Source organism: Lygodium microphyllum, chromosome 10, assembly GCF_053477565.2.
Source record: "Lygodium microphyllum isolate KBCC chromosome 10, Lygodium_microphyllum_v1.1.10, whole genome shotgun sequence".
Lineage (NCBI taxonomy): Eukaryota > Viridiplantae > Streptophyta > Polypodiopsida > Schizaeales > Lygodiaceae > Lygodium > Lygodium microphyllum.
In genome coordinates, this window is record NC_141144.1 from 132,179,873 (window position 1) to 132,201,644 (window position 21,772).

Consider the following 21,772-nt stretch of genomic DNA (forward strand, 5'->3'; position numbering starts at 1 on the left):
TGGTGTTCTTTGATGACATTCTGATCTACAACAAGACTTTATAGGATCACTTGGCACATATGAGGAGGGTTTTTAATGTATTGAGGTATCATAGACTTTTTGCTAAGGATAAGAAGTGTTCTTTCATGCAGACTAAAGTGGAATACTTGGGACATATTGTCAGTGAAAAAGGAATACAGGCTGATCCCAAGAAGGTGCAATGCATAAAAGATTGGCCAATACCTACTACTGCTACCTCTCTTAGAGGATTCCTTGGTTTATCTTCATTCTATCGCCGATTCATTAAGCATTATGCGGCCATTGCAGCTCCTTTGACTGATAGGTTGAAGAAGAAGGCTTTCTTTTGGGATGCTCTTGTAGATAGCAGCTTCAACCAGTTAAAGGAACTCCTTACCTCTGCTCCTATCTTAGTATGCCCGGACTTTTCCAAAGAGTTTACTATACAGTGTGATGCTAGTGGCCATGGCATTGGGGTTGTTTTGCTACAGGATCATGGAGTGATTGCCTTTGAGAGCTGTAAGCTTACAGATAAAGAAATGGCCATGAATGTTTATGACCAGGAGATGTTGGCTATCTTGCATACAATTAAGAAGTGGCACCATTACTTGTATGGCAGCTGATTCAGAGTACACAGTGATCACAGGCTACTTAAGTATTTCCTTACTCATTCCAATCTTACACCAAAGCAACGTCGTTGGGTAGCTACATTACAGAATTATGATTTTGACATCACTCATACAAGGGGTAAAGATAATATAGTGGCTGATTCTCTTTCTCGTATGTGGGCTTGCAAAGTTTCAGCTATGACAGAATTGCATAATGATTGGATTGAAGAATTACAAGAGGCTTATCTTCTGGATGAAGAATTCAGCCATATTTTTCAGAAATTACAGCAAGGTCTTATGGAAGAAAACTCGCATTACCAGTTCGAAAATGGCCTTATTTGGTTGAAAGGCAAGAATTTTATTCCTTCTACATTTTCTTTTATGCGAAAAATTATGGAGAAACCACATTCTTCACCTCTAGCTGGACATTTAGGAATTTTCAAGACCTATGACAAGATCAGCAAAAGTTTCTATTGGAAAGGGCTGTGGAAATATGTCAAGGACTTTGTTATAAAGTGTATGCCTTGTCAGCAAAATAAGGACAGCACTCATAAGTCAGGAAGTTTGTTATAGCCATTACCTATTCCTACAGGTAAATGGACTCATATTACTATGGATTTCATTACTAGCTTACCTACTACCAAGAAGGGATGGAATAGTATATATGTGGTGGTAGACAAACTCACCAAGGCAGCCCATTTTATTCCAATCAAGATTCAGTTTACTACTTCTCAAGTGGCCAGACAGTTTATGGAGCAAATTTTTAGACTACATGGATTATCGCAAGTGATTGTTCATGATAGAGACTCAAAGTTTATGAGCAACTTTTGACAGGCGATATTTACATCTATGGGCACTAAATTGGCTCCATCTATGGCTTATCATCCCCAAACTGATGGATAGACAGAAAGAGTCAATAAATGGTTGGAGACTTATCTTTGCCATTTTTATTATGATGTCCAAACTTCATGGGATTCTTGGTTACACTTGGTTGAGTTTGCTTATAACAATTCTACTCATGCTAGTATCGGAGTTTCACCCTTTGAGGCTTTGTATGGTTACAAGGTGCCCTTACCCACAGTCATCTTTAATGAAAGGATCAATCCTCATGGGAAGGAAGAGTTAGAAAGAATGCAGACTCTTTTTCAGCAATGTAAGATGAATCTTAGGAAGGCTCAAGACCAAATGAAGATGTATGATAATGAGAAGAGGAGGCCTTTAGATTTCCAAGAAAAAGAGTTGGTTTTACTAAAGGTGCCCAAGTCCAAGTACTCTACATTAAAAGATGGATCTAGTAATAAGCTTGCCCGTAGGTTTTATGGCCCTTACCGGATCTTTAAGCGAATTGGAGATTTGGCATACATATTAGAGCTTCCCTCTTCCACAAAGATTCGTAATGTCTTCAATGTTAGTCAACTCAAGCCCTTTTATGGTGATCCAGTGGATATAGTTGATGAGCTGCCACCCATTGATGAAGAAGGTCTTATTCAATACATCCTAGAGGCTGTTATAGGTCAGCATGAGAAGAAGCTTCGATCTCGTTCTATCGTGGAATATTTGATCAAATGGAGAGGTTTACCAAACTGAGGAAGCTTCTTGGAGGCCTGATTCTATATTGGATGAGTTTCCTTTCTTAGGGTATATATTGATGGCTGAAGCCTATTGATTATGGAGCTAGTAATGATGCAGACAGGAATAGGACAACACGCTGTTTTAGAACAGTTTTTTATCATGCCTAATTTTCAGAATTAATCTATCTACATGGGTTTAAAGTACTCTTCAAGAGCTTTGTTTTGATATATGGTACGTCTCATTTGGACACTTCTATTAGAAGTTATGGTAGATTTGGTCCAGCAGGGTCTGTTTACACAGCAAGCTGTCTACTTTGTTTTGAGATTATTTGTTGAAGACTTTATGGCTCCATATACTTTTGAAGTACTCTAGATCATGTATATAGCTTAGGCTTACTTCCGTTCTTCAATTTCAGTCCATATAAAGAGCAATTTTTCATACAAAATAAAATGGTTGCGAATCAAGGAGCTAGAGTTCTCCTAGATGCATTTCAACACCAGTAACTCAAGCAAGTCTCTTTTTGTTAATCGGAGGTCGTTTAATCCCCCATTTAATGTTTGCAAGCTTTGACGTTATTAAGCAGCAATTGGATCCAGGAGCCGAATAGTGTGTGACGGAGGCCAGGTTGATAGAACTCGCTGCCACGAAGCTAGCCGTCTATTCTGTTTGCAATTCTGAGCTCATTTGGTCCTTTGTCTAGGTCAAAACTAGTTTCAAAAAGTGTAAGCATGCAAAAACTGAACCGATTAATTTATAGTGTTAAGGATTAAGATAGGCGCTCATTAAGAAAACGTTTTTTTTAAGCATGAAGGGAGGGGGGACGCGAATTTTTTTTCATCCCCTCCAATCCATCGATTCATGGATTTTCTGACAAGGGGAGATGAGAGGAATGCTTCGAGGGTTGAGATGAAAAGTTTCTTCACTCCGCATCACCATAAATCGCATGCAAAATGGTGGAATGAACCAAAATCTCTGATCTCATTATTTCTCTCTCCTCTTTCTCTCTTCTCTCTATACCTTGTTCATATGGCTCAATCTATGTGAGAGAGAGGAGGGTTGAAGTGATAGATTTTGGACTGTGATGATGCTGGAGAGTTATGGAGTGTAAATCGAAGGTTAAGGATGCATCAACAGACATAGAATAGCATCAATGGCTTCTCGACTTTGAAATACATGCTGATTCGTATTAAATTAATCACATAAGTGCTCAATTTTGGTGCTTTATGATGGTTCTTTCGTGCATATGATGAAAAATGGTTTCAAATATTTGAGTATGGTTTGTAATGCTTGAAAAAATAGAATTCTCAATTGATTCTTACTGTTCGCATAATTAAAATGAAAACTGGGAAAACCCGCAATGCAAGAATTGCATAATTTTGGAAAAATCGAGGGTTTTATGCGTTTCATGGTTCTTTTGGAGTGTATACTATTGTATCTAGGTTCATGCAAGTCATGCATGCTTGAAAATAAGAAAAACTATTAATAAATAATAATATAAATAAATGTAAAATAAAAATCAAAATAGTTTTTATTCTTGGAAAATTTACAATAAATTTATGAATATGTATGTGTGTGGTGGGGCTAGGGTATGAGATTTTGCATGAGTTTATCTCCATTACTTATGTTAAAGTGTGTGTATTTATTGCTTTTTATATACGAAAAACACATAAAAATACTATTTACACCTACCAACAAATGCCAAACCATAAACAATAGGTGGAAAAGCGTTGTAGGAAGTTAAGAATCCATTGATGTCTAATTATATGCATATCTTCGCATATAGGATTCGTTCATTTTAAGTTTTAAAAGAAAGACAGTAGCAAGAATTACTTCGATGCTACCTTAGCAAAGATGCATTGCATTAGATTGAAGTCATGAAAAGAATTGTTTGTGCATAATCCATGTTGTTTCATCGATAAGTTTACTTGTTTGTGCACGCTATGGCATTCACTTTCCATTCACACTTTATATGTGATATCATGAGAATTATCTCCTAGATGCATAGCACTTGTTTGCAAATAATCGACCCACATTGAGTGTGAGGTTTCCTAAGCGGCCATAGATTTAGATTATTTCTTTCTTTGGGGTTTGATTTGGTAAGGATTCAATTATCTTTGGGAACAAGTATTAAAAGAGATGACTATAGTGCATATGTGTTTTATGTTGGAACAGTGCATCCTGGGGCTAATTCGTGGGGTGTAGGAGAGCCATAGTGGAACCACAACAATCAGTTGTGGGGGTGCTTCCTGTATAGGTAATGCAAGGTGCTAGTAAGACACCGATATGTTTGGGTACTCCAATTGCTTGGAGTCGGGAAGGGCAATATGTTGGACTATAATTTAGAAATTTAATCTACAAATACATTCTTTGGTTAAATCAGTTCATAACAGTTAAATGCTTTTGGCCACTGCAAGGCCGTGGGGTTGTTTTGGTGAGTTTAGGAGGCCTGTCTAGCGCCCTAGAGCCAGTGCTAGACCCATTTTTGGTCCCAACAAAAATTGTAGCATACAATTATCTTTCAAGATGCCAATCATAGCACCAGCCCTTGTCATAAGATCTTAGTGTGTTTTGCATTGATGCCATGGATGGCCCCATAGATCAACACATTGTGATCTTATTGCTTCTTCTCTAATCAATAGACTACAGGTGATGGCTATTCCTCTAAGCATATTTCACCAGAGTAAAATAAGGCACCTAGAAGTCAACACCTTGTAGATCATTGACAGCTTCTGTAGAATAGTGACAGCTCCTTTTCTTGTATAAAACTTAGCTGTGGCCTTGTTGAAGTGCATGTCGATATTTCTCTATGTTGCAAGATACGCCCTGTTGGTGATTTCTTTTGCCATAGGAGGAAATATTGGCATCTTGTCTAGCGGCACTACACAATTGAACAAACAATTTAGATCAGCTAGCCACTACAACCTTCATCCTCTTGTCATTTCTCCCTAGGGCCCTTATGGCTGGATTTTCTTAATGTATCTTCATCCGCTATGGTATGTATGGTTTCAATAATTGAAAGGGGCTGTCGTTTGTTCGGCGAGCCTCAAATCACGACGACTCCATGCGTCCCATCGTCAACGACTCCTTCGTCGAGGCCTCACCTTTCAAGTACGGCGCCGGGCACGTCAGTTCCAACCGGGCCGCAGATCCCGCCCTGCTCTACGGCCTCTTCCTCTGCAGCTTTGCCTACACCCAGCCTGCTCCGCCCTCTCCGACCTCAACTACCCCTCCATCGTCATGCGAACCGTCAGTACATGTGTCAGCGGGGGCCTCCACGGCGCACCATCCAGGCGTGATAGCGCAGGAGTTTGAAGAAGCCTGTTAGTTCGCCTGTGCCACCCCATGTTGCCACGTTTGAGCTGCCACTCAGCCGTTGATCTCGAGCCGCCTAAGCAGCTGCCACCTGCAGTCGTCAAGTTCAAGCTATTACTCTCTGTCGTTCGGTGAGCTCTGCCTAGCTACGTATGCATCACACTCCACATGGTCACCGTGGCATTGCTTTTGCTTTGGCTGGTGGAGCTGCTCGCGAACATTTTGTTCTTCAGCAGCTGGCAGAGGTGCCAAGACAAGCATTTCGGCACTCGTAGAGGTGCCTGTCCTAGTAGCCATTATATGGTCTACAAGGTAGAAAATTGTTGGAGCCTCCTAATGAAACCTAATTTTTGGGGGGCAAACTCCCGATGATGCTTCCGATCTCGTATGCCTATGAGCTCTTGTGCACTCCCATGGAGAACTATTGCAGCATAATGGTGATGAAGCCACCATACTCGACGCACTTGACCATCGCGCTAGTATGTGCACATGATAGATTTATCTTTCCGCTAGCCACGGTGCAGGTTTATCATGCCAATAGTGTGTGCGAGGAGGGGCGGCCAATCGGTCAGCCATTGAGTCTAGGTAGCCCTACTTCAACCCTCGCCTTGCACGCCTCCTATGCCATGAATGGCTACTACTAGCGCCTGAGCCGTAATGTCTTCTTCTTTGAGAATGCCCGCCTCATCATTGCCACCAAACCCACTATGTATCTCAACGTAATACTTTCAACTTATTTCTATCTCGGCAAGAAAAGTTCAATTCTCATCATTATTACTTCCATTATCAAGTTTCAAAAACTAAAATGATTCAATTATTACTTCAGGTCAATTAAGTAATTACTTGATACCAATAACAAAAATTATCTTTGACCTTACATTTTCATTGAACAATTTGAAGTAGCATTAGCAACATTGATCATTAATTAGAATAAAGACAGAAATTACTCATTGGAGAGAGAGAGAGAGAGAGAGAGAGAGAGAGAGTCGACGGTGTAATCAATGCAAATGTTCACAACAAGTGTAAGAGAAGTACTAACAAGTGATTCTTTTGCTACTAGTCCCATTGCCAAGAAGGCCTTCAGTTGGTCCCACAATAGAGCCGGCCTCTACTTTGACCCCATGACCCCCACTTACTCATATGACATCTTGCACAAAAACTTGGCTTGCATGGCTACTTGGCTAATGTCCACATTGTGTGATTCGATTCCCCCATGCGCACCATCACCCTTGAAGCCAAGATGGGCCCTAATCCCACCACCATCGAGGCAAGCTTGCACTTTTTAGTAGTCATGTTCAATTAGAACATTGCCAAAGTGTGCCATTCCATCACATCCACACTAGTGCAAGAAGAGAGCAACCCTACTCATCCTCCACCTACTAGTCCTCCTCCCCACATTCATTGAACCATTTATTTATTTATTTATATGCTTAACATCTGTGTGTGTGTGTGTGTGTGTGTGTGTGTGTGTGTGTGTGTGTGTGTGTGTGCGTGTGCGTGTGCATGTGCGTGTGCGTGTGCATGCGCGTACGCGTGCATGTGTGCATGTGTGCATGTGTGCATGCGTGTGTGAAGAGATCTTCTTTAGATTAGCAAACCCCCAACTAGCACCATGTCTTAAATGCCTGCTAGGATGGCATGATGCATTTCTCGCGACATGGTGGAGGAGGATCTTGGCACACATAGTGCATCATGGGAACCTATTGTGGCCACCCTATAGCTCAACCTCACCAATAGTATCTCAACCTCCTCATAAACATACCTTGGTGTCTCAACCTCCTCACATAAGCATACCCTGGTATGCCATGAGTGATGACCACTCATGGTATCTTGACCCTCACAAACATACATGAGCATTGTAATATTTAGAGTATCTCACAAACCTAACCTTCACCATCATTATGACCATATTGTATAACATGACCTTTGTATCTAGATAATCTAGATAGTCTAGACTATCTATGCATGTTGCATGTAGTATAGCAAGTCCTTCATCATGGCATAGCAAGGCTCCATTTTCTTTATCTTCACTTATCACCACTAGCTTGTCTTGAGGTGGAAGATATTATGTGGGTGCCTCTTAATGGTGTTATAGCCAGCAAATGTAACACTAATGGAGTTGAAGGAGGAGACTAGGAATGCATTGGTGTTTTTGATGGAGTTGAGTGATCTAATGTTGTTGGGTCCAAGCCATGACAATGTAAGCACGTTCATGGCTATATGGAATAGCAAGATGGGTGGCATGGGCATGCCAAGTGGCAAGGTTCAATGTAGAGAGAGAGAGATAGATAGAGAGAGTCCACATGCCTACATGGATCACCTCATGCATAAAATCTTAGTATGCATCCTTGTAGCACACTATTGCCATGCATTGTTCTGACTTCATGTGGTGGGTAATTTTCAAGGTCTCTTTAGCTCCCCATAAACGCTCCCTTATGAAGACAATACTAGCTCCATGGGATTGTGGGTTGTAGTCCAAGACTATTCATATCATGTGAGCAAGGAGGCACCTTCCAAAAAGCCAAGGGGTACCCTTTAGTAGCGCGAGTCCAGTTCAGTGGATACATTTTATCATTATCTCTGATGTAATAGTCATTCTTTATTGTTATGGTATCATCACAATTTGTTTTCATTGTTTCATTTTAATACATGGGGATTATGTTCTTTCTATGATAATTAAGCATAGATCGTGTGAAGTTTGCAACCAAACATATGTGATTGCTCTAGTATGAAGTGTGTTCGATCATATTTGTAAGTTGTCATTTACAAGTACTATTGATTTATAACCGTCGTAATCCATTTCCTATAGGTTTGAATGTTTTCAACTCACCAATAGGTTTGAATGTCATTAAGGTATCAATACACAAAAAATATCTCGCACAAATTTGAACCCAATTCACCACATCAAATTGCTCTTTAAAGTTTGATTCTTTCCTTTGGCTTCATAAAACCCAACAACTCAAGCATCTTAGCAAATGTGACACCTTAAATATATTAAGATCCAATGTTCTAAACCAACCAAAACTCAAGTCTTTTCTTTAATTTCTTTTTACTATAGCTACAATATCTAGAGAAATTGTGCAAACTCATTTATCATAAACTCAAATAGAATGAGGTTCTTTACATTTAGGTGACTAAAGAGCACAATTTGATTCATATTATTTACTTGAAACTAAGAAGATCCCTTTCATCATCAACTAGTTATGTCTAAACCATTGGAAACTTGATGAGCATGGTAGGATGTTAGTGGAAATTTTAGATTTTCCAAGTATGGGTATCAAGCCTCTTATAGTAGATGCTCTTGCCTACATAGTAGTTTTAATGAATGACTCTTTTCTATTGTTGAGGTTATTATTGTTTTTCCTTGGACTTTGTATGCTTTAGGACCCTATGGCTTGCTAGCACCTTGATGATTGGTTTTTGAGTTACATGTCCTTTTTTAGAAAATAAGTAAACTCCTCATGATCTCAACCTCTACATTAACAACAAAGATATCCCCAATGCTCACAATTTTTTTTCGTTATGAATGTCGTAGTGCCCTTCATAGATGCATGATCATAAATATCATCTTGTGTGCATGACATGGTATCCTTCATAGGCAACATCTTAAATATTATCATTTTTTAGGACTCCACGTGCACAGTTGTTGTTACAAGCTCAATGATATCATGTCCCATTTTATGATGTGCAATCATGTGAGATCATCTGAAGGGATCAATGAAAGGAGGTGCCAAATATTACAAATTTCTTACTCTAAGGCTTGTTCTCCAAGAACCACCCAAAACAATCTAACCACCACTTAACTTTGTAGTGAAGCTACAAATTCAACAAATTTTTTTGGCAAAGTCAACATTAACTTCATAGTGAAGCTACAAATTTAGCAAAATAAATTAGGCAAAGTCAGCAAATTCAATTGTTATGTGTGCAAGATCTCTTCAAAATAGCCTCTACTCCATCATGCTTGCTCATACCATTTCCAAAGCCAAAAAAAAAAAATCAATTGTCATGTGTGTAGGCTCTCTTCACAATAGCCTCTACTCCATTATGCTCATCCATACCATGTCCCAAGACAAAAAAACTATATACCATCTTCAAGCTAGTCAATAAGCAATATCTTATGATGAATGAAAATGGTTTCTTTGCCTTAAACTAGGTGATGTGCAACTTGACAAAGCGTAGCGCTTCTCAACATCAACCCTTGTTTTTTTACCATGTATAATAAAGCATAGGACAATCTACACACAAACAAGGTATTATGCTATGTATTGTCAAAGATGAAGAGATTGGAATTTTTTCAAGGTCACCTATCAATTCAAACGAAATATCTATCTATGATTCAATTACTTTATGTGTATAAGAATAGTTATCCACTATCTACTTTGAATATTAATGCATACATTGAATTTCATTTTGCTCTTGGACTCTAGTTCAATAGACTTTATGGAAAATATATTACACAATCTTTTAATTGCTTAGCTTTCCACTTGTTTATAAAGAAGGAAACAAGTGTAAAGCTTTTGCAGTTCATTTATTATCAAGTCTTTCTTTTTCTTTGTTATTTCAATGCTACTATAGTAAGCCACATCCTTTTAAACCCATACTCATATAAGTGTTTGACTATTAGAAATCTTAAGCCCACAAAAGTCTTTTGGATCACACTTTTCACATCATCCAATTGTGAAACTCAATATCTAAAAGTGAATGCTATAGGTTGCCATGGTACACCTTTCCAAATAGCTATAACACAACAATGTCACAATCAAACCACTCAGTTTAATGAGCACCATTTCTTTAGGATATTTTGAATTGCACTGACAACTTGCTTTGTGAAATACATTCCTAGAGGCTAGGCCGCCATGCAAATTTCATTGCACCTTCTAATATCATTTTGTACATGTTGAATAAAGCAACATGCATATTTATCTTTTAACTTTCTTATAAATTAAGGCTTCATGCACTTAGATGAGTATCCTCAATTGTAGTATTTTCGTTCAATTTTGAAAAAAATTTAGATCACCACGAGTTGGTAGCCTTGCTCAATTTTAGACTGATTATCTACTACTTATTAATAGTTTGATCTATGAATTAATGGACTAGACTAGGGATTGTAGTAGATAGGGTTGCTAATTAGTAAACATGACTATTAACTAGAAAACTGGGTTATTATTTAGTAGATTGGAGTGTTATGGTTGTAAACACGATATAATTAACAATCATGACAATGTAATAAATTGGGCTATTGATAATAGTAAAAGGACAATGTTAGTATCTAAATCATAATCCAATTTACTAACCAATTTTAATCTACCCAATCAAAAGTTCCTCCTAAATATTAGTCTTGCATTGCTCTAGTCTTTAAGCTACAAAATTAGTAATTTACTTTGCCAATTAGTAGTTTCTTCTCCCAACTAAGGCTACTAACTAGTAGTTTCATCTTGCAAACTAGACTAATATGGTAATATTAGTAGTTTTTTCTTGTAAACTTAATCTAATTTATCAATTACTAGTCCGATCTAATATGATCAATGGTCTAATCTATCAAAATATTGGTTTTCTTCTATTCTTAAATACAATCAATTTATGCAATCAATCAAGAACAAAAAATCAAGACAACAAAGAATAAAACAACTAAAACCATTATTCTTCAAAACTAATGCTTCATAACTTATGATGTATCTATCAAGTAGAGATTTTGATGGAGCTCAAGGATTTCTCAAGAAAACTCTATGTATTTTGCTCTTTTGTAATGGGAATGGGTAAGCCTTCGATGTCTCTTCTCAAGTCTTGGAAATAAAACTTATTTGGAGATTGATCTATCATACCTACATCTAATGGAGAGTTATAACTCAACACTACTATCATTCATTGATATTCATGCCAATTTTCATCTTCTTGCTCAATCCTATAATGGTGCCATTGTCCATATCATCACATGTCCATCCATTATAACTCCCATCATCAATCCACTCTTAGAATGTTTTAAGTCTCATGCACCATAATTTGTTTATATCCACTCAATCATCCTACCATCTCACCCCTCTTACTTCTTTCTTTTCCTTTGATAGTAAGGTTAACCATTTAATCCTATGTAAGTGTTCACATTGTGTTGCTTATTTGGCCACTCAGTATCTCTTTAACATACACATATAAGTCTCACTACTTCACTAATCTCATGATCCTCATTCACCCAATGATGTTAATCTTTACCAAGAATGTTGTTTTCTCTTTTAACAATCCATGTAGAATATTGTACCACATCATTCATTTCACTCCTCTTCCATTACACAACTCACACTCCTCCCTAATATTTACTTGCCTTTACCCTACCACTCCTCTTTCTAGGCAAAGCTCTCCATATTTCGTATATGTATCCCATGTACAACAAATTCCAAATTTTCACTTCATGCTCTCAAAATTCGCATATGTTAATTCCATATATCACTCCTAAATCCTATCACCACCTCCAATCACATCTCTTTTATCAAACACTTATATCTTATATATATTATCCCACATCATCATATCCATCTCTTCTATATACAGCATAAAGTCCCACCTCAATTTGGAAGTTTAACTGTAGAAGTGCTCTCCATGGAAATATATATTATCAATAAATGAAATGAAGCTTCATATTGCACCTCAACATCTTCAATGAAATCTTCTTCAACATGTTGAAGTCCTCCTCACATGGAGCTGATTTGAAAGGTGTTGGTCCAAAAGCAATCTTCAACAGAAGGGATACTCATCCCATCCTCTCATTCATTTTGGGAGGGGAAAAATATAGAGACTATTCTTGTATAATTATCTCAAAGGGCTAGTATTGTATCATCAAATATATGAAAATTATTTTGCCATTATGGAGACAACTCTAATGGGAGATGTTGTAATATATGAACCTAGGAAAAGGTTTGGCATAATGACCTTAGATCTTTCTAATGATAAGAATCTAGGTATTCAAGATGTTAGCCAAGATACTTGTTAGAAGACTAGGTACTTCTAGTTGGGATACACTCCCACCTACCTCATCGCTTGGACATGTATCTCTATCTCTTATACTTGTCATGTAATAGAATATTTGAATTATATCAATCAATCATTCTCTCTAGTATTATTGTCTTAAATTCTCTTATCTCCACTATTATCTCTAGTCTAGATTTGCCATAATTCAAATTGAATTAATTGACAATTGACATGACTTGTGAATTTTAGGATCTATGATCCTATCTTACACATGGCATGCACAGAGGACCTAGACCCATAGTGTCGGTCATTGTTAGTTTCATCTTCGATGTAAAAATCATCCTCCAAAGCTATTTAATGATCTTGTAGATTGGCTTTGGAGCTATTGTGCCTGATTTCACAACTACTATTAGATCTACCTATATATGTTGATGACCAACTCAAAATATCTCATAAACATGGTTTGCACCATCACTAAGTGCACGACTGAATTTCAACACTTGGCACTATGATTGCCTATTTCTTGTCTATATGCTTCATATCTACCTTTAGGAAATGCTTCAAGAGGGATTGAACCTCTATAAACCTCCTTATGGATCACTAATGTCCTCTAGGGAAATATGCAAGTTTTAGATTTTTGGGACAAAAGTCATGTCACTCTTACTTTAACTAGATTCAATCTTAAGTCATGATCAAGACTACCTTTGCTTATGCTACACAAGCTTTGAGTTCCTCATTTTCTCACTATGCCTCTACTAGCTAAGAGAAACTAGTATCAAGGTAGAACTCTAAGTTTGTGTATGGAACCCCTCTAATAAATAGCTCAACATTTGGCATGTTGCATCCATAAGTAGTCTCTTGGGAGTGTACCTTATACCTCTAAATTTAAGGATAGGTAGACCATGGTGATTGTTATTACCACTGTGGCATTTGACACAATGCTCATTTGTTCCTTCCAAGATAGAGAGAGAAGAAGTTCAAGGGTGCATTTTAGCCCAATTTTTGCTCTTAATAATGCCAATTTCTAGCTCAATTCTAATGTTAAGAGATTAGGCCTTGCATACCACTAGACTTGATTGGGGAAAATTCTTAATTGAGTTGATTAGCATACCCAAACTTGTATTTCTAACTTGAGCTACAAAGGGAGAAGCCATATTAGCACCATTTTCCAATCTCCAAGTTAATAGTGATTGGTACAAGGATGGAGTCCAATTTTTCACCCATAATGACCTCCATCTTGTTTGCTACCCCACCTAGAGTCTCTAGGATCAAAGTTTGAGAAGCCTTGGTCTCCACTACTTCCTCTCACCCCAATGTCTACTTTGTAGCCTCCACCTCTATAATTTCCATTTATATGGTGTCATTCTCTATAGGTTCCACTTTCAATAAGCTTTGAGAAGGTATTTTTGTAGGTAAAAAAAGGAATACCAAGGAAAGATGTTGGCCCACCTTTCTCTTCACCATTGTCAGCCTCTTCATCACACACATAATCTCTCCTCTAAAGCAACCAATAAGATTATGTTCCCATTATGCATTATTGTATCATCAGAGAGGAAGAGGGAGGCTACCCTACACCAAATACTAAATTATTTGAATTCTACTTGCCCCTCCATCACAAAATGTAGGACTATTAAGTGGTTAGCATCTTGCATCCCTTTCATTTTGTAGTTGATGTTAATGGGGTCCCCAAAGTATTCTTTGATCTTTTCCTCAAATATATTTGTAGGTTGTTCCATCACACCCTCATCCAATAGCTACAAATGCATGGTGACTAGAGCAAGAGTGAGCTCATACATAACACCCTAGAAGATAGCACAATTGCCCTACAAAAATTGGTGGAAAATATCCTTGGTGCTTGAAGGGAAGTGCCAATATCAATTCCCATGGAAGTTTGATAAAATATAGCAAGTTGAGAGCTTGCAACAAGTAATGTTGGCTCTTCAAAAAGGTTGCCTAGTACCAAACTAAATGAAACACCATAGTAGAATTACTTGATAACATAAGAAAAGCTTGAAAGAGCATGATAGAGAGTAAGGAGAGTGAGATGATTATGAGATAACACTTACACACAAGAGAAAATGTGACATTCCTCAAGGAAAGAAGCTTCATATACTAGGCTGTCTTCAAAAGAAATATTCAATTTAGGCCAGTCAATGCATGGCTACCACGTCAGCATCTCAAATGTTGAATGGGGCAGTAAGGCACGATCTCCATACTACAAAGTATGATGCATATTGATAGAAGCAAAACGCAAGAAATGTGGTGACATGTTAGCACTTTTGTAGAACAGGGTGCTTCACTCACAAATATGTAAGTCTACCATGTGGGTTCAATAGAAGGGGTTTTAAGCTAAATTTTAACATTTTTTACATATAGATTAATGGGAATATTCATAGGGTTAGAAAAGGGTGTGTTTTACTAATGATAAATTTATAGATAAGGAGTTTCTGAATAAGTCTTTGAATGCACATGATAGTGGGGGTTTACATATAGTGTGCCCTCCAAGAATCCATGTCACCATTGGGGTTGTCAAAGACCTTACTTTGAATGAAAACCTCTATGTTGGAATCTCTAGTATGTTCTCCAAAACATTCTCCCCAATCAATAAGGGACATTGCAAACGAAACACATGGTATGTTTGGAGTTGAAACCCATTGATTTTGTGGGGGTAAAAGTTGTTTTTACAAATCTATTAAATATAAAGAATTAAATCTAGATTCCAAAATACCTCCAATGTTCTACTCCATCGGAGTTTTAGCTTTCTTAGAAGCTCCCCATCTTCGTGTTGAAGACAAGCATGACTTGGGCTCTCTCAAAAGTCCACCACTTTAATAACTTGCCAATTTGTTTTTCTAGTAAAGTCCAACTTTAGATAACAAATAGAAACTCTTAAGTTGCTCTTCATCCAATTTCTCTAGTTCTTTTGAAGTGAATCTTTTAGAATGACCTATCTTGTACTGCTCACCAAGCACATGCTTGGGACTAGAAATTCAAGGATGTGATGACTACTTCCAACCCAAAAGTTAACTTGAAAGAAGTCTGTATACCCATAATGTGAATGGCAACTTCACATGACAATCCTTCCTATTGCTTGGTACCAACTACTTGACGATCTTACATAAAGTCATATTGGTTGATTTTGTCAAACCATTGGCTTGAGGATAATACAAAGAACAATTTTCATGAATTTTCATGAAGAAGGTAGTCAATCAATAAATAACATTGAAGTGATTACCCCAATCATAGACATGTCTCACTAGATATCCATATCTAGTGGTGGTATATTTAAACAAGCATGGCGCAACTAAATTGGCCATACTATCCTTCAAAACCATGCTTCCATGCATTTGGTGCAATAGTGCATTGCCATAAGACTATATTTGTTTTCTTCATCATAGTAGCAATTGGTTTGATGGGCTCAATGAAATCCAAGGCACACTCATAAAAAGGTTCCAATGGGAGGATCGGATGGAGAGGCAAATGATGCTTACTATTGGGTTGGGCTAGCCTTTGGCATGCATCATACTACCAAACCATTTAAAAGATAGATGCATGCATTCCCAACCACCATGATCTACCCTATCAGATTTTCCTAATAGTAGAAAAACGGCCTTTAGATAGTCCTTGATGAGCTTCTTCCATTGGCAGCTTCTTTCTCGATAGGAAATACCACCCATTACAACAATCTGACCATATTCCAATGATACAAGTGGCCCAAAATAACTTCAAATTTCCAATTTCAAAGTGATGCCACTTGACAATAGAAAGATGGTTGATCATCTCCCCAATATACCAAAATATCATCATTTCTTCATACCATGACCAAGGCACATTTAGAATAGCAACATTCTCCTTTGGTTCTTTGGAAGCTTCAAGTGCATGAGCACTCAAAGAATATGCATGACCTAAAACTCAAACTCCTAAAGCAAAAGATCCCATTTGGTCACTCGTCCTAGTAAATAATGCACAAGTTTCTTGACAAAATAGATCATGCCAAGACACCCCCTCTCAATAATTGAATATTTCCTTTCTACTGGAGATAATGTCTAATTGGTATAACAAATTGATCTAAACCATCCTTTAGAACTCTCCTTCATTAGAATCCTATTAATACAATGTTCAAAGCATCCATAAAGACATTAGGGCATTGTCAATAGCAATGTCCAAAGCATCTAATCTAAGGAATAAAAATTGGAGTTATGGATAGCAAGAGGCAAAGTCTCTAGAAGGTGAGGTCATAGCCTACACCCCATACAAAATCTATATGTGCCATATGTGTGGCATGATTCAAAGGAATTGCTTCATGCACCAAGAGTTGAAGATGGTAGTTGTGCTATCACGTGTAACCTAGAAATCTCAAGACTACATTCTACGAGGATAGCAACTATGCTTGCATGATTGCAAATAGCTTCTAGAGATCACCCATTATGCCATCTTATGAGATGGCATGACCAAGCAGTGTTCCCCCTTTGACTAAAAAATCACTATTCATGGGGTAAAGGTTGAGGTGTGCTTCCTGACCTAGCATGACATAGCCTTAAATTATTGAGATGAAAATTGGTCCTTTCAAATACATTGAAGTCATCAAGAAACACCCACATAAAATCTGTCAAGTAAGGACCAAAGATCTCTCACATGTTGCACTACAAAGAGGAAGGTGCGTTCTTCAAGCCAAACCACATTATAGTTTATACAAAAACTCCCCAAGTAGTAATGAAGGCTACCATCGGCCAATCCTACTGTGAAGCCATATGAGCTTGATTGTACCCACTCATCTAAAAACAAGTACACTTCATACCCTGCCACTTCATCTAGAACATTATCCAAGTACAACAAAGGAAATGGATCTAGAATTGTGGCTTCATTATGCTTTCTATAGTCCACACAAATATGCAACTTCTTATTCTTCTTTGGAACAATCACTATTAGGGATATCCACTCTAATTGGTCTAGTAAAGCAATGAGCCCCATGTGGAACAATTGGCCCAAATCCTCCTCTAAATTAGCCATATGAACATTTTAGTATCTTTGCATACGGATTGGCATTGCATCAAGCTTCAAAGAAACCATGTGCTAATCAAAACAAGACTTAAGCCCTTTTATATCCACATGGTCCCAGTGCAAGGATATTTTTGAATTCTCAAGAGAAATTTGATCACTTGCTCCCAAAAAGTGGCCTTCAATGCAACATTAATGTTGACTGGCTTGGAGGTCTAATCACCTAGATACACTATCACTAACTCTCCCATCAACTCATATTCCTTAACTTAAATGGCCTTCTTCATCTATTGCTCAAGCTCTTGTTTCTGCACCAACACTTTTGCTACATCAAAAATCACCAAGGCTATAGCTTCTGGATCTTCTATATCAATTTTTGAAACTACGTAAGGATCCACCTATAATTTCTCCACCGAATTAAGAACTATCCACCTCATATATGGAACCTTCTCTATATGCTACTCAATTGATTTGAAACACATCCATCAAACACAAGGATACCAATTTTACATTCATTACAAGAAATGCTTTCTCCTTTATCATCGTTTAGGCCTTCCACCATATTTATTGTTTTGGTAATTATTTCTCACAAAGGGATGGTGGAGATGTAACCTTAGTCAAGGAAATTTTGATCTTGTGATGACACCAATGAGTCATCAAGTGATCAACATCCAAATGATGATTGTCGCACCTCATATAAGTAACTCCTCCCTCATATTAGCTAATAGTCTCACACACCCCTCACCTAACTAAGGCCTCCCTCATAGTAGATGGTAGACTCACCCACCCACCACTTCCATATTGAGAACCATGAAAGAAACTAAGAATGATATACAAGCAAACTTAATGAATAGAGAGCATTGAACTCCAAACGGGTGTACCTACTATTTGCACCAAAACAGGAGCCAGTTTCCACTCAACTCATGAAAATAAGTGACTCATATCTTGGAAAGGGTTGCATAAATATGGAGAGAGAGAAGGGGCTATGTTTGTGGTGCTTATAGTAGCTCTCTTATGAGCAAGTCCTTATTTCCTTATCACTTAAATCAAGAATGCATGTCTACATGTATAGTTAGGGTTGGTGAGTGAGATGGGTAGCTAGCCACATTGGTCTCTACCCAACAACCTTCCACTTAAAGGCTAATGTGCCTTTGGGAGACAAAATAATTAAAAAAATTCTAAGGTAAATACATGAGGTACCCTCACCCAATGCCGATCAACTCCCTACAATATACAAGCATTTTGAAGGGTAGACTTTTAATGAGAAAGTCTATAGGGCTATAATCACTATGTACTTTGAAAATCCCAATGCACTTATCCTCAAGCACATGAGGAATGAAGTGATACTTCACTTCTATGTGCTTGGTCTTTGCGTAAAACACATGATTCTTTGCCAACATAATGGCAATCTAGCTCTATCACTATGAAACAATGGCACGTCTCCTCCAAGGCCCAAATCTCTGACTAGACAAGTAAGTCATATAGCTTCTTTTCATGCCTCTATGGCTACTACATACTCTAGATTTGGTAGTATATAATGCCACATATGCAAAAAAGACATCCATGAGATTACACCACCATACAAGGTAAAGACATATCTTGTGATTGACTTTTTGTTATCAACATTCCTTGCATAATTTACTTTTATGTACCCAAGTACACCACTATAGCTCCTCCCAAAATGTATGCACATATCTTTTATACCACTCAAGATACCTTTTAGTTCTTCACAATGTGACTTTCTAGGATTTGACATGTATCAACTCAAAACTTGCACTGCAAATGTAATGTCCATGCAAGTAGCAATTCATGGCATACATGAGACGTCCCGTGTATGATGCATATAAGGAATGTTGGTCATTCCGACCTTTTCAATGTTAGATTTGGGGCAATAATTAGCACTAAGTTTCATATATGGAGGCAATGGAGTACTGATTACCTTCTCCCCCTCCATATCAAAACATTGCAATAATCTTCTTACATAATATTTTTGAGGTAGATAAAGCAATCTCTTCGTTCTATCCTTGAATATGCACATACCAACAATGTGATTGGCATGTCCTAGATCTTTCATCTCAAAGGCTTTAATTAAACTTTTCTTTAGGGGATTGTTATTGTAATGGTTTGTCCCAACAATTAGTATATCATCCTATATAACATTAGCACTATCAAGCTGCCATTAGCTTTTCAAGTGTATAACTAATTATCTCCTTAGCCATACTTAGCATTTCTAGTATATAACAAGTGACTTGTCTCACTTCTTTTGTATCTATGAGGTTGCATAAAGGCATCAAACGTATTACGACATTCAAATGGGGCTTACTTCAAGCAACAAAGACTCTTCTTTAGCTTACAAACAAGCTTTTCTTTCCCACTTTCCAAAAAGTCCTTTATTTGTTGCATGTGGATCTCATCATGAAGGTCACCGTGTAAGAATGTCACGTTAACATCCAATTGCATAAAGTCCATATCTTCTTTAGAAATTGAGGTAAACGTAGTGCAAAGAGTAGCCATTTCACCATAGATGAAATGATCTCATCAAAGTCCACATTATCTTTCTTATAGCATTTACTACCAAACATGCTATGTACTTTGGCTTAGCATTATCAATTCAACCTTCAATTTGTAGACCCACTTACATGGTAAAGCATTCTTGCCCTTTGGTAAATGACCTAACTCCCAAGTCTAATTCTTCATGATAGAATCCATGTTTGACTATATAGCTAGTTCCCACTTAAGCTTGTCATCACATGAATATGGCTCCCCACAATCTATCAACATCACATAGTCAACCCTAGGGTGAAATCTCACAAGGAACAAGAGATACGAGTAGATCTATGTAGGAAAATGGGCTAACTTGGAGTGATTATCTTATCTTCCATTCTTTGTTTGTAAGGCACCATAGGGCTCTCAACTTATTGCCCAATAGATCTCCTTGCTTCGTACTCACTAGTAGAAGCATCATTTATGCCCTCTTTTTGCAAACTTATTGCACTAGTACTTGCTCTATGTGGAAAAAAAAAAAGGTGGCACTACATCTTGGAAAGTAACATTTATTGTTTCCACTTCCTTAAGAGGTTTCTTATGCATCTTCTTCTCATTGAAGATCACTCATTTACTACAAACAATATTTCTACTTTTTGGATCCTAAAGGTGATAATAATTCTTGCCACTCTATCCATAGTACAAAAAAATGCATTTAGGTACTTTGGCTCTAACTTGTTGCACCTTTCCTTTAGTACATACACATAAGATTTGGAGTCAAATACTCTACAAACCTAGCTTCTTGCCCAACCATGCATCTTAGGAATGCCACCATCTAAAATAGTACTTGTTTATCAAATATAAAATAGTCCTCATAACCTCATCCTGATATCCTTTCATTTATAGTCTTAGTGATACATTGGGCAACACTATTTTGGACAAGATTAGTAGTTGTAGTGAGCTTAGGGGATTCACTATTTGTATACTCTCTATATCACATGTATTCAAGACCTATTTCTAAAACCCTTATTTGCAAATATTTTTCTTTTAAAAACCTTTTTTGTTTCAATTTGTAAATAATCCCTTTTACATTACACCATTTTATATGTAAAAGGTGTGTTAAAATGGTGTTTTAAAAATCCCTTATGTTGAACCCATGTGATACATATGTATATTTATGAGTGACCTCTTTAAGAGTGAGGCAAGGTAGTGATTTTCTTTTTATCCCACATGTTTCAAAAACATTTCTAAAATCATGAGAGATATATTCTTCACCAAAATCAATTTTGAGACAAGTCTCTTTTTTAAAAACTGAATGTGGTATATAGTTGTATTAATTAAAAATAAAGTAAATAATATTTACATCATAGGCTCTTGGCTAGAAACCCCAAAGTCAAACAAAAGGACAAAAGGCCTATTACAACCTATTAGCCCCATTTGGCCAAGCTTTTATAGGGTTTAAAGACATGACCACGACTTCTAATAACTCGAAAGATAGCTAAAAAATCTCTTCTTATGTTTTTGTGAACATCAACTACATGGATTTTCCTTTCCTTTTTTATCAACACACTATTCTTGTTGTTCCACACATGCTTAAACATCACTGCATGGAGCACATTCCATAGCCTTAGTGACTCCTCATCAAGTTTGTCCTAATCTCCAAAAAGGCAATCCTCTTTTGGATTACTTCATTCAAGCCAACAGATTTCAACCATGCTTGCAATCTCATCCAAACAACTTGGGCTTCTTTGCATGTCTAGAAGAGGTACTTAACTATCACCTTACGTGTTGCAAAAAAATAAAATTAGCATTTAGTCTCACTCATCTTCCCAATCATCTTA